The 12,553-nt window shown below is 33.4% G+C and overlaps 1 non-coding gene across 1 annotated transcript; it reads right to left on the bottom strand.

The window, feature by feature from the left end:
- Window positions 1–8,930: 8,930 nt before the first annotated feature.
- On the bottom strand, window positions 8,931–9,094 carry LOC117284883. Its single transcript, XR_004515951.1, has one exon. It is a non-coding gene; the product is annotated as a U1 spliceosomal RNA (small nuclear RNA).
- Between the last annotated feature and the right edge of the window lie 3,459 nt (window positions 9,095–12,553).

Here is a 12,553-nt window from a genome sequence, read left to right as displayed (position 1 = left end):
AAATGTAAACATGTAATTAAAGTGTTTGAAGGTGGAGAGGGGAGGAGGGGGTGAAGGGAGGTTGGGGACAAGGGTGAAAAAATGAGAGCTAAGATCTGGCATGTAAAGGTACAAGATCCCAGTAATGAATATAACTGTACTATCTACCTAGAATGTACCAATAAATTCACTTTAAATTGAAAAATAGATGCTCAACCTATATTAATACAAGAATCAAAGCATTGTATTTTACATTGAAAAAGTTTAGTTTACTATGTAGATACAAACATTGAAAAAAATATGTATATCTCATAATGGGGCTCCGAGGTATGTGTAGTAAAACAGACACTATTAAATAGAGGACTAGACTATTTTACAAAATTAGTTCTCTACTTAAATATCACATTTTATATATGAACAGAGTAGAAATTTAATGAGAAAATAAGTATACAAATGTTATAAATATATAGAAAATTCCGCTCAAAAGTGTGGAACACACATTTTAATCAAATACACAAACTTTCCTTTAAGCACTCAATTTTTTAAATGCTTTTGTGTAATTTAATTATATAAAAACTTTTGGTTTATATTTGCACAGTTTTCTATCTATGCATTTATTTCCATCAATTTCACATGGGTCTCCTATAAAACCATATTATTAATTATTTAAGCATTTAAAAATCCATGTCTTTAAATGTCCTGATATATGAACAGAAGAAATTTAATGAGAAAATAAGTATACAAATGTTATAAATATATAGAAAATTCCGCTCAAAAGTGTGGAACACACATTTTAATCAAATACACAAACTTTCCTTTAAGCACTCAATTTTTTAAATGCTTTTGTGTAATTTAATTATATAAAAACTTTTGGTTTATATTTGCACAGTTTTCTATCTATGCATTTATTTCCATCAATTTCACATGGGTCTCCTATAAAACCATATTATTAATTATTTAAGCATTTAAAAATCCATGTCTTTAAATGTCCTGATTGCCTTCATTTTAATTGGTTCATTTAATTTCTTTCCATTTATTTTTTGCCCATTTTCATGTGCACATACAGCACACAATGTCCTATGAAATAGTATTTTCCCAATTCCCAGATATATCATTTCTATGCGAGGGATAGAAAGATAAATGCAATGTTAATTTATGTGGATTAAGTATTCATTACTCAAACTTACATACCATTGTTAGCTACCATCTTAGCTATTATTTTTGTGGGAAAAAAATACCTGACACTAAAAAGTTAAATGAGGAATGGTTTATTTTAGCTCAGTTTGTCGAGCTTTCAGTCCATACTCAGCTGGCTCCAAGGGAGGACAGCATGGCAGAGAGCCATGGCAGAAAAGGAAAAGTTCATACCAAGGCAAGCAGAAAGCAGCAAGTATCAAGCCTCCCTTTCTCTTTTATCACTTTCAGGCTATAAGATTATTGGTTGTTGCCACTGCCACCCAGGGTGAGCCTTGCCATTATCCACACCCAGGACTGTGCTAAACCAGTCAGTGGACTTTAGTTATCACACACAATGAACCTATATTCACACACTCTAGAATCAGCCAGCTTCAAACACCTCACCTATGAGAGTATGAGTCTTTGATTTTACACCTAAATAAAAGCTGTAACAGCTACTGTACCCAAATATTCTGAGTCCATTTTGTGATACTATAGGAAATTTTACAGACTGGATCATGGAAAACAAACAGAAACTTATTTGTAAGTTTTGGAGGCTGAGAAACCCAAGGTCAAGGCTTCTGTATCTGTTTGGGGCCTTCTTCTTCATCCTTCTATATTGGTAAAAGGTACAACGGTAATACAATAATAAACATACTCTGCAATCCCCTTTTATAGCAGGACTAGTCAATTCATGTATGTGGCACCTTCAAGACCTAAACATCTACCATTAGGCTCCACCTCCTAACACAGTGATGTCAGTATGCACAGTTGCTATATGTTTATAACCAATGAATTTTTAGAGTAACATTCAATTCATAATTGACTTGTAAATTGAAGCAAGTTTGACACACTTATATGGAAAGTAAATGTGAGGAGGTGAGACATTTGTCCAAATCTTCATTTACTTCTATGACATATCATTACTCTATGTTTTTTCTTTATTGGTACATTTTAGGTATACAGTACAGTTACATTCATCATTGGGATCTTACACCTTAACATGAAGTATCTTAATATTTATTTTTTTCCCATTCTCCTGGCTTCCCTTCACCCCCTCCACTCTTTCCTATTTACAAAGACTTTGTTTCCATTGTTTTCCTGTTCTCTTGTTTTTTTCTTTTCCCTTCTTACCTTTCCCGTACTCCTCCCACTTCCCCTACACCTTTAGATCATTTTTTCCTATTACACAATATCAATTATACATTTTGATCCTTATATGTTGGCAGGGGTGTGAGGAAATAGGAACCCTTCTTCATTGTTAATCTACTTTTCAATAAATTATAATAATGCTCTATAGTACATTTATTTGTTTTAATATGGGGTTCAAGCAAGGTAGAATGAAAATAATTATGAGAATTTTTCTGCCAACCGTTGTATGGTTATCTGCATCTTCCATTCCCAGTCACATTACATTAACATGTTCATAGATACACATATTCAAATAATTTTTAAAAGTTTGTCATTTTACCTGCTCTTACTTTTATGGTATATGTCTTCTTAATGGTAAGTGGTAAATGATAGGCATAATAATAAAAATGAGACCCTAAAAGGTGTCCAAACAATTTGAAATTTGACCACAAATAGTATAATTTTTTCCTAGATACTGCTAGTACCAGATTTATCTCACATAGACACAGGTCTCATAAATTTGTTCAACAATTTGTTAATCATTCAGGACATGCTCTGTGCCAAGGTCTATGCTCAGAAATGATAAAAATATTTCAAATGGCTAAATGACAAGCTTACTCTCAAAAAGGCATATTTTTCTTAAAATTCATAAAATCTAAGTAATTTAATTTCCTCAACTGTCTTTTGCAGCATGTAATCTCTTTGATTTAAAATTTTCAATGATTCTTAAATGTCTTTCAAATAACATTTTAGGAACTTACTTTTGTCCTTTTTCTTATTCATTCATTATTCATACATATGAGTGACTACTGACATCTTCTCTTAATCTGATATTGCCTTCAGTTGCCCTCATGTGCACTTCCTATTCAAAATGATGCAAGAAAGAACATAGAAAACATACAAATATCATAAAATATTATTATTAGTAAGGCACAAAATATATTAATCATTAATGTTTTAAAAATTTCATTGTGCCTTAGAAGTTATTAATACTGAATTATAATTTAAAAGTTTAGTAAGAACACTGGCTCTTACTGTTCATGCATATACTTAAAACTAAATCTCACTGTAAATTCAGGGGGAACTATTGTTTTCCTTTTAGGTATGTCAAATAGTACTAGATATAAATGTGCCCCTGGATTTTTATTTAAATGAATTTATTTGTCATCATATTCTGCTTTTTTACTCAAATATTATAAGTAATACTTTTGTAAAAAATAAGATTCCTATCCTTAATTTCCTTTGACTACCTAAATGTCTAAACATCCTTTTGCTGATGCAATAACTGTTGTAATTCTAAATGCTATTTTCTGAACTTTATCAATTTTAAGAAGCATGATTTACTTGAATCAGCTTTGCTGTTTTGTGTTTTAACTGGTTTTAAGAAGAACCAGTCTGTTACTGTAGTATAATTTAAAATAAAGATGAATTTCCATGTACTGTATATTTAATCAGATTTATACTTATGACCTTTGAAATTCAAAGTGAATTACACTACATTTGCATAACTCTACAAGTGAATTTACAGATTGTGAATTAGTAATATAAAATCTTTCTTATTTTTCTATGAATGATACAGAAGTCATAAGTAAAACACTGATAAAAATGGAGAATTTGTCTAGAGTCAAATAGAGCTTTCAAGTTCATACAAGATTTCAGTGCATGCGTTATTTAATCACAGTTATAACATTATGGACTAATTTTTTAGAAATAATAATCCTTTTAATTCTCTCTATATTATCTCACAAAATAATAACTCATAAAAATGAGGAGCTTATAAGGACAAATTAAAAGATTGAAATTCTCATATAGATATCCTATTTAAACCTTGTAGTCACTGATAGCTCTGAAGTTACTACATGGCTACTATAGCTTACTGTATTTGTAATCTTGGGCAAGTGATTTAATCTTTGTATACAAAATCCCCTGGTTGTGAAATGGGAATAATTACAGCATTTAACTCATAACTGCTTTTCTATCTGTTAGATAAATTTATGCATAGAAAAATACCTAGAACAAAGACTATCATTTATTAAGTGTTCAAAAATATTAGTGCTTATTGCTATATGTGGTATATTTAGCAACAGGGCACATTTTACATTTTCATTAATCAACCAAATTAACATTTTGGAAAACTATAACAATCTTGAGATGTATTGTAAAAAGGGAAATTGTTTTACTTTTCTTGACTTTATTAATGGTTTATTAGGAAGTCTGAACAAGACATCCTTGAATACTATATGTTAGATTACAAATAACAAAAGAAAGTAACTAACAATTCTTGATTATCAGGAAACATCATTTTAAAAATTCTATAACTACAGATAGTAAAACGCTCATAATTTCTGCTATCTTTAAATATCTGTCACAAAAATATTGTGAATTTTTCATTGGCACCGCATGATAACTTGATTATGTTTCCTACTAGTTTAAAACTGCAGTTCCCTAGGCCCCAGCCAGATTGAATGAATCAGAATTCCACAAGACAGACTCAACAGATTCTCTTACTAGAAAGCTCTGTAGGTGATTTTTATACACACTACAGTTTGAGAAATTCTAATCTAATACATTGTAAGAAAATCAATCATTCTGACATCTGACTTTCGCAAGAGTGAGAATGTTTCCTATTCTTTTACAGATAAACTTTGATTTCTGTCTGGGATCAGTAAAGAAAAAGAATAATGATTGTTTGTAACAATTTTGAGGCTTCAAAATGAGACCTGAACCTATCACACAATTGAAATACTGTCAATATTCTAGAAATCAAAGGGATTTTTTTCAGAAACCAAAGTAATATATTTTGATTTCATTTCTGTTTCTATAGATTCATGATATTTACGATTCCTTATATATCATAAAAATCCCCACTTTTTTGACATTACCCATAAAAATATGAATAGATGTATTTTAAATGTAGGATAACTTTTCAGTTGAAATAGTGATGGTCCAATTACAAATTATCGTGCTATAATTATTTTTAAAGTTATTTTGATAAATTGATAATCACAAAAGTGCTTGTTTTACATAATACTGCTCAGTTTATTTTCTACAAATATTTAACATGTTAAAAATTTTTTTAATCTTTTACAAATATAGTATTACCTACAAATGGAAATTATTAAAACTGGTAATATATTCATATGATAAGCACATACAATGATAAGCTGATAATATTCCTGAATTAAATACAATGATGGAAAGGCAAACTACAAATAATATTTAATGGCAGGTTTTATTCTCTTTTACATCCTATTCATATACGATGTATAATTCATGAATTTATGGCAAGAATTTATTACATGTTGGATCAAGTAATGAAATTTGTAAATCAAGGTGAAAATACATGTGTCATATTGTTATATTATTGATTTTATTTGAAGTTCAAAGTGTTGAATTGTAAATAATATAATTAACAATGTAAATTGTATCATTAACAATAAAACTGAGAGACATAAAAAGATTCAGTTTTGATTGGAAATCTGGTAACTACCAAGGCAATATATAATAAATATCTCATATACAACCTCATGGGAAAATCTAGGACTGTTTTTTGGGGGGGATTGAGAAAGGGTCTCACTCTAGTTGAGACTGACCTGGAACTCACTATGTAGCCCAGGCTGGTCTCGAACTCACAGTGATCCTTCTGCCTCAGCCTCCTGAGTGCTGGGATTACAGACGTGTGCCACCACTCCTGGCAGGACTGTTGTTTTATTTTGTTTTGTTTGTGGCACAGGGGATAGAACCGAGGACCTTCAGACTGTGATATACCCCCATCTTCCCATTCTTGAGATTGGATCTCACTAGGTAGATAAGTTACCTGGGCTAGGCTCCAATTTATGAGCCTTCTGCATCATTCTCCCACAGTGCTCTGATTATAGGCATGGGCCACTATAACTGTTATAGGATTTTTCATATTGGCATTTGTCAGCACCCAGATCAAAATCCGTCATGACTAGGAGATATTACTTCCAAGATGCAGGTTACTGGTGACCTCTTTGCTTATTTGAAATTTCAACAGACCCCTATGATATTAAGAAAACAAATACTTACTATTATATTTTCATTAAATAACTTAGTTGACACTGGATACTTCAATACATTTTTAGATAGGGCATCAGAGGCAAAATGAATGAATGAAATAATTGATAAGCTGTACTTCATTAAGATGAAAACATCTGCTTTGACAAAGGCAGTGCCAAGTTAAATTAAAAATAAGCCATGGAATTTGAAAAAAAATTGCAAAGAAATAAGAGGGAAAGGATTACAATCTAAATTATTCTAGTAACTTTTTAAACTGAACCGTAAGAAAGTCAAACAACATGATTTACAAAAAAGGCCGTAGAACTTAATAGATAGTACATCAAAGAAAGGATACAAATGCTGAGCAGGCATATGAAAAGGTGCTCCATATTCGTTCCTGGAAAAAATCAAATTTAAACTATAATTGGATATAACTACATACTCACTAGAATAGCCAAAATCTGGAACATTGACAGTACCGAGTGTTGGTGATGATGTAATGAACAGGAGCTCTCAATCACTGCTGTTGGGAATTCTATGCAAAATTCTATGACCATTTTGGAAGACAGTTTGATGATTTCTTACAAAACTGAACACTACATTACCATATAATCCAGCAATGAAACTCCTCAGTATTCATGCAAAAGACTTGAAAACTTATGCCTGCACAAAAATTTTCTCATGATACAGGACATTTATTCATAATTGCCAGAACTTGGAAGAAATCAAGATGTCCTCTGCTAGGTCAAGCAGATAAATCAACTTTAGTAATCCAGAGAGTGGAATATTAGATAATGTTAAAAAGAAAGAGCTATCAATCCTTGTAAAGAAAAGGAGGCAACCTAAATATATATTAATATGTAAGATAAGACAATTTGAAAGAGTTAGTGTTATGATTTCAAATATATTACAGTACATTGTAAAAAAGCATAACTTTGGACATAATAATCTTACAGAGGCTTCTGAGATTTAGGAATGAGAGGGTTGACTAGGTGCAACACAGGCTATTAAAGCAATAAAAAATTCTGTATAATGGTATGTCCTAGTCACTTTCTTCCTCCCTGGGACAAAATACCTGACACTTGTGATTTAAAGGAGGAGAGTTTTATTTTGGCTCACGCTTCGAGTCCATGGTCAACTAGGTTCAATATAGAAATGGTATGGGTGAAGGGTCTGAGCTGAGGAAACCTGCTCACCTGATCACAGCCAGGAAGCAAAGAGAAAAAGAAAGAGCCAGGGAGGAAGCTACATCCTTCTAGGTCATACCCCCAGTGACCTTCCTTTTCTGAGCAGATTCCACTGCCCAACAGAGTAATCAGCAGCTGAATTCAGCACCCCTATGATCCAACAACTTTCAAAATGTTCAACCTTTAGGTGGATGAGAATTTGTGGGCATATTCACATCACAGCCATACCACAGACTGCATGGCACCCAAAATATGCAAATCTCTTTATGCACAATGTATTTATTTCATCTCTAAGACTCACCAATGTTTAAACTGTTCCAGCACTGCTGAATAGCCCAAATCCAAATCTTCGCTGAGACTAAAGGCAAACACTTAGCTGTGAGTCTCTTTAAAAATAATTTAGAAAAGTCTATTTAGACACTGCCAACTTGCAATGGTGCAGGGTATACATCCACCTTCCAAAAGGGAGAAATAGAAGGATAAATAAAAATGGGATGAAAGAATCATCATAACCCAGCAGGGAAAATGTTAAATCCTGAAATTCTGTGTCCAGCAAGCAGGGCAACTTTTTAAAAGATGTGAACTCCAAAGATCAAGATCACCCTTGCCCTTATAGCATTGTTGTTTGTAGCCCTTCATGATTTCTGTCTTAGAGAAACTCCCATCACTGCCTGCAGCTTTGCTCAGATATTACTCATTCTAGTTTCTCCAATTTCTTTGGATATCCACTTTATTTTTAGACTCCACTCCCACAGTTTCAGGCACTCTCCTTAGGCCATACTGCCAGGCTTCCCAGACTATCTTAGTCTTCCCATTACTAAGAAATGATACCTTACACTCACAGTTTAAAGGAGGATAAGTTTAATTTGCCTTATTGTCTGTAGATGTTTCAGATGATTTTCAGCTGGCTCCAAGGCAGGGCGGCATGGCAAAGAACTGCTCATAGCATGACAGGCAGGAAGCAGAGAGCAATCAAGGAAGGAAGGAGGGAGATATACCTTTCAAGACCACACCCCAATGACTCACCTCTTCCCCACATCGCATTTAGCTATAAACCATCAGTGGACTAATTCAATGTATATCACTTCCTTGATGTATTTACCTCCTAAAATCCAACCTTTGAGCACATGGGCTTTGGTTTAACACTTACATATAAAACATTCCACAGGCCTTCTTCCAAAATCTGGATGGGAGCTTCCATGGTAGAACAGCTTTCACATTCTCTATGTCCATAAAACCAACACTACATGCATGACCTCAAGATATGCTGCTAGCTGGAGTGTTAGCCAGGCCACTTTGTATCATGGCTGCAGAGGCCACTGAGTGTGAGGATGGCTAAGCACTGTGAACCAAATCCTAAACATCTGATTTTCTAGGTGGACCTTCTTAGACAAGATGCTTTGAGACTCTTTTCTTTTATTTATTTAATTTATTTTTAAGGGGAAAGCATGAATAAAGTCCGCAACTACCACAAATTATGCACTCCAGTTTCCCACATTTGGGGAAATTGCAGGGGTCAGCATATCCCGACTGAAATGGATAAGCCTCGCCCTGGGAAAACCACTCTCATGATCATGGTATCTCCCCTGCCAAGTAAGTATTGAGACTCTTTTCTTAAAACAAAATCTTTCTCTTTTGCAATCTTGTGTCTGTGAAGATAAGGATTTTGCAGATTCTTGAGAGGTCCTGTTGTCCTGATGCAAACTGTTTGGCTTTTTTATTATGTCAATCTTTACAGCAACCAAAGTTTCCACACATTTAGCATACGCTTCTCTTCTGATTAAACTTTACTCTTTTAAAATTATTTAATTATGCCCTTTATTCCTGATTTTCACTACAGATATCACTAAAAGCAGTACTTATGCTATAGCTTGAACATAGGGTTGCCTTGACATTTTCTCTGCCAGACTACAGAGATCATTGCACTTAATCTTATTCTCAGGAAAAGTGAAATATGTAGAAAAATTTCCTGCCAGAGTATAACACACATGGTCTTAAGTCCAACTGCCAATAGAGTTCTTTTTCCTGGACCGAGCCTGTTCCTTACTGTTTACATTTCTACGAAAACTCAGGTCTTCTGAGCTCTAACCAGCATGTCCCGTCAAATCCAGCTTATAGCAGTTCAGGTCTTCTCTAGCTAACATCAGTAAACATTTCCAACTCTTCCCACTGACACATTCTGAAGACTTTTGAAACACATGGTCAGGTAGTCACAGCAATGTTCCCACTTCTAATACCAAAGTCTGTCTCAATAACTTCCTCTTCACTGGTACTTGACAGAAGAAACTTTAAAGTGGAGAGGTTCATTTTGGCTTATGTTTATACAGTCATTGGTGGCTGTGAGGCAGGAAAGGATGATGGAAAGATTTGGGGGGTGGAAAGCTGTTCACATCATGAGGCCAGGAAGCACAAAGAGAAGAGAGCAATGGGAGAGGATAATATACTCTTCCAGGTGATTACCTCAGTGACTCACCTCTTCTGATCAGGTCTCACATCCCAACAGCATGCTCTGCCTCTTAAGTCACTAGTGTGTGAGTCCGCCAATGAGTATAACACCCCATCATCCAAATACCCTGCAAAAGTCCCACATATAGGCATGTGAGAATTTTGAAGGAACATTCCAGATCTAAACCAAAACATGATATAACTATGAGTACATATCATACATTTTTCTAAACCAGTAAATTTTACATTACAAAAGGTAAACCCTAATATAAACTATGACTTTTGTGTGATTAAAGTGTCAATGTATGTTCAACAGTTGTGGCAAATACTTCACAGTGGTGGAAGGTTTTGATAATGTGAAAGGCTGGCATGGGTGCAAAAGAGAGCATATTGAGAAGCTTTGTATATTTATCTTCTTTTTTCTGTGAGTCTAAAACTATGCTACTAGTAAGACTATATACTGTACACATTATTTATGTGTACATATTTTTAAGTAGCTAAATATGCACACTATATATAACAATTTATTTTAAAATTTTAAAATAAAAATCATAACTGACAGATTTATCTCAGCAATGCATGACAAAATTAAGTTAGTCCCATGAAGTCTTTTTTTTTTTTTGTACCAGGAATTGAACTCAGGTCCTTGAGTTTGCCAGGCAGGCAGCAGAACCACTGAGCTAGATCCCTGGACCCCCCATGAAGTCTTATTATGATTCTTTATATAAACAAAATTTTGATTTTGATATAATTTTATGACAATAGAAGAGTTGTAAAATTAGTAGAGTTTGCCCAGCATTTTGTGTTAGTATTTTATATTATACTGGTTTAATGTTCAAAACAACTTAATGATCTTAGATATAATATTACAAACTAATTTACTAAGTATTTTCTATTAATTTTTTTCTGATTCACAACTTAATCCAAGGTCCTATAATGTACTTAGTTGTCATATTTCCATGTTTGATATCAATTTGTAATACTTACCAGTTTCTCTTTGTTTTCATAATCATAATACTTGTAGAGAGTAATAAATATTTTTAAAAATATTATACAATTTTGTTTGATATATCCCAATGATTATACTAGTATTATGCAACCATTGAGGTAATCTTGCCTCAATACCAAAGAGATGATATGTGCACATTATTGTGTTTCATGCCAAGAGTTCATATATCCATATGCCTAAATGATGATGTTAACCATGAACATTTACCTAAGATGGTGTCTGCTGTGATCCTCTACTTTAAATTTTCTTTTTTTTTTCCTTTGAATTCTCTAAATAGTTTCTGAGAAATATGCAGTTGGCCTTCATTATGCATGGTTGTGTATTTGTGAATTAGATTTCTCATTAAAATTCATTTGAAACTTCAAAATTAATACTTGTGGATAATTTTGCAGTCCTTCATGGCCTGTGACAGAGAAGCAAAATATTTCTTACCCATAGTTATAGCCATAACTGACATTAAACAAGCAAATATTCTATCTTTTTGTTTTAGGTCTCATTTTGCAAGCTTGTGTTATATTTATAATATATGTAGTGCCACATTTTCCCAATTTTGTGGTTAAAATGGCTCACAGATATATTGCTGGGGGTAAGTGTTGTTAAATGTGCAAAGTCTGTGATGTACTGTATGGAGACAATAACATATGTTACATAAATTTCTTTCAGGCATGAGCTATGTTGCTGTTGTTTGTGAGTTCAATGGTAATAAATAAACAGCATACACTAAGGTGTCTTTACACAGTAACACATTAAACATGTATTGATGAATTGATGAAACGTGATTATGCATTTGCAGGTATCTAAATGTTTTTCTCCCTGGAAGCAATGGTTCAGTATTCTCCGATTCACTTTTGATGATAAGATAGAATATTGCTGTAAAAAATAATTGACTATAATGTGGGACTGTTAATGTGCTCTAATTCTGCTAATACTTTGACCTACCCACTTTAGAGTCTATCACTGTTTCCTTCCTGCAACAATGGCTACTGTTAATAATCCAACAGTAATTTTCTATTTCCCTTGTTTTAAAATTGCAATTCTGAAATTAAGAGCTGTTGTTTCATTGATGACCCCTTTATGGACGTGCCCTTCTATGTATCTATACATTTATCTATATCATAAGTAACTATTAAACTTTTGATTTATATTCCAAATCATCATTTCATTGCTCCAATCAATGTCTATTATGAGCTCTGTTAGACTGCCTCTTGTGCTCCTTCAACCTTCAACATGCTTCACTGGGGATTTAGCTCGGTGGTTCCACCACCTGCCTTGCAAGCCCAAGGTCCTGAGTTTGAGACCTGGTACCTCCCCGTCCAAATCGTGCTTCAATTCTCCACCCTTTTTGTGTCTTTCATAATTTCTCTTGTCACAAGATATCCAAAGCTAATTTTTAACTCTCTCTACCCCAACTGTGAAATCAATCAGTTCTGAAAGAGTGTTGGTCCCTTCTATTAAGAATAATATTTTGAAATCTATATCTGCATGAAAGAAGCAGCTCTTAGGTACTGGTATATCACCATATTTAGACCTTTTCAGAAAATAAGTATAGGAAATGTATACCAGTTCATCCATACATACGTAAATTTATTTCAGCATCTAGTTTTCT

Source organism: Fukomys damarensis, unplaced genomic scaffold, assembly GCF_012274545.1.
Source record: "Fukomys damarensis isolate Sample0158 unplaced genomic scaffold, DMR_v1.0_HiC HiC_scaffold_39, whole genome shotgun sequence".
Lineage (NCBI taxonomy): Eukaryota > Metazoa > Chordata > Mammalia > Rodentia > Bathyergidae > Fukomys > Fukomys damarensis.
Note: the sequence above shows the minus strand (reverse complement) of the source record. Positions and strands in the feature narration are given on the sequence as shown.